The sequence below is a fragment of the Lathyrus oleraceus genome, chromosome 4 (genome assembly GCF_024323335.1).
Source record: "Lathyrus oleraceus cultivar Zhongwan6 chromosome 4, CAAS_Psat_ZW6_1.0, whole genome shotgun sequence".
In the NCBI taxonomy this organism is placed as follows: domain Eukaryota; kingdom Viridiplantae; phylum Streptophyta; class Magnoliopsida; order Fabales; family Fabaceae; genus Lathyrus; species Lathyrus oleraceus.
In genome coordinates this window covers 30,327,608-30,328,990 of record NC_066582.1, presented here as the reverse complement: position 1 = coordinate 30,328,990, position 1,383 = coordinate 30,327,608, and the positions used below count along the sequence as shown (strand labels likewise).

The 1,383-nt window shown below is 42.2% G+C and overlaps 1 non-coding gene across 1 annotated transcript; it reads left to right on the top strand.

Moving 5' to 3' along the window:
• The first annotated feature begins 992 nt into the window (after positions 1–992).
• LOC127076983 (small nucleolar RNA R71) lies at positions 993–1,099 on the top strand. The gene has a single exon (XR_007786983.1). It is a non-coding gene; the product is annotated as a small nucleolar RNA R71 (small nucleolar RNA).
• Positions 1,100–1,383: the final 284 nt, after the last annotated feature.

The window sequence follows — 1,383 nt, the reverse complement described above, 5'->3', positions numbered from 1 at the left end:
TGTAAGGCGGTGGAGGTACATAAGGTTCTTTTTTCTCTACGGTTTCCTTATTACACTCTTCCTTTTCCTTAGGTTTACTTTCTTCTTCAGTTGACTTTTTAGAGTTTTGGCTCTCAATCCTTGGGTCAGATGGTCCTTCTACCTCTGTACCACTTCGTAATATAATTGCATGAGCGTGGCCTTTCGGATTAGGTTGGGGCTGTCCAGGAAATGTACCAGTTGAGGCAGCAGTAGGCGCTTTTTGTTGAGCTACTTGCGAGATTTGTGTTTCCAGCATTTTGTTATGGGTAGCCAGGGCATCTACTTTACTTGCTAGTTGTTTAATCTGTTCGCTAGTGTGTACATTCTGGTTTAAGAACTCTTTATTGGTTTACTGTTGAGAAGCTATGAAGTTCTCCATCATGATTTCCAAGTTAGATTTTCTAGGAACGTTATTGTTAGGTGTAGATGGGGTCGGCTTTTGATATCCAGGAGGTATAGCTGGAGCTTGACTGGGAGCTTGACCTGGTGCGTATAAAGCGTTGTTACTTTTATATGAGAAATTAGGATGGTTCTTCCAGTTTGAGTTATAGGTATGCGAGTAAGGATTTCCTTGAGCATAGTTCACCTGCTCTGTTTGAATTCCTGTTAGGAGTTGACAATTTGTAGGAGTGTGACCTTGAATTCCACAGACTTCGCAATTTTGAGTTACGGCAACCACGGTGGCTGGAGGTGATACATTTAAACTTTCAATTTTCTGGGCAAGAGCATCCGCTTTTTCATTAACATGATCAAGGCTACTTATCTCGTACATGCCAGCTTTCGTTTGAGGTTTTTCTACCATTGTTCGGTCGCTTCCCCACTGATAATGATTTTGGGACATGCTCTCGATAAGTTGATAAGCGTCGGTGTAAGGTTTATCCATAAGCGCACCACCGGCGGCGGCGTCTATTGTTAACCTTGTGTTGTATAAGAGACCATTGTAGAAAGTGTGAATTACTAACCAGTCCTCTAAACCATGGTGTGGGCAGAGTCTCATCATGTCTTTATATCTTTCCCATGCTTCGAAGAGAGACTCGTTATCTTTTTGCTTAAATCCATTTATCTGGGCTCTCAACATAGTTGTTTTGCTTGGAGGAAAATATCGGGCAAGAAAGACTTTCTTCAACTCATTCCATGTGGTGACTGAGTTGGAAGGAAGAGACTGAAGCCATCTTCTAGCTTTATCTCTTAACGAGAAAGGAAAGAGACGAAGTCGAATTGCCTCTGAAGTGACACCATTAGCCTTAATAGTGTCAGCGTATTGGACAGATACGGATAGATGAAGGTTTGGATCCTCGGTAGGATTACCAGAAAATTGATTCTGTTGCACTGCCTGCAACAGCGAAGGTTTAAGTTCGAAGT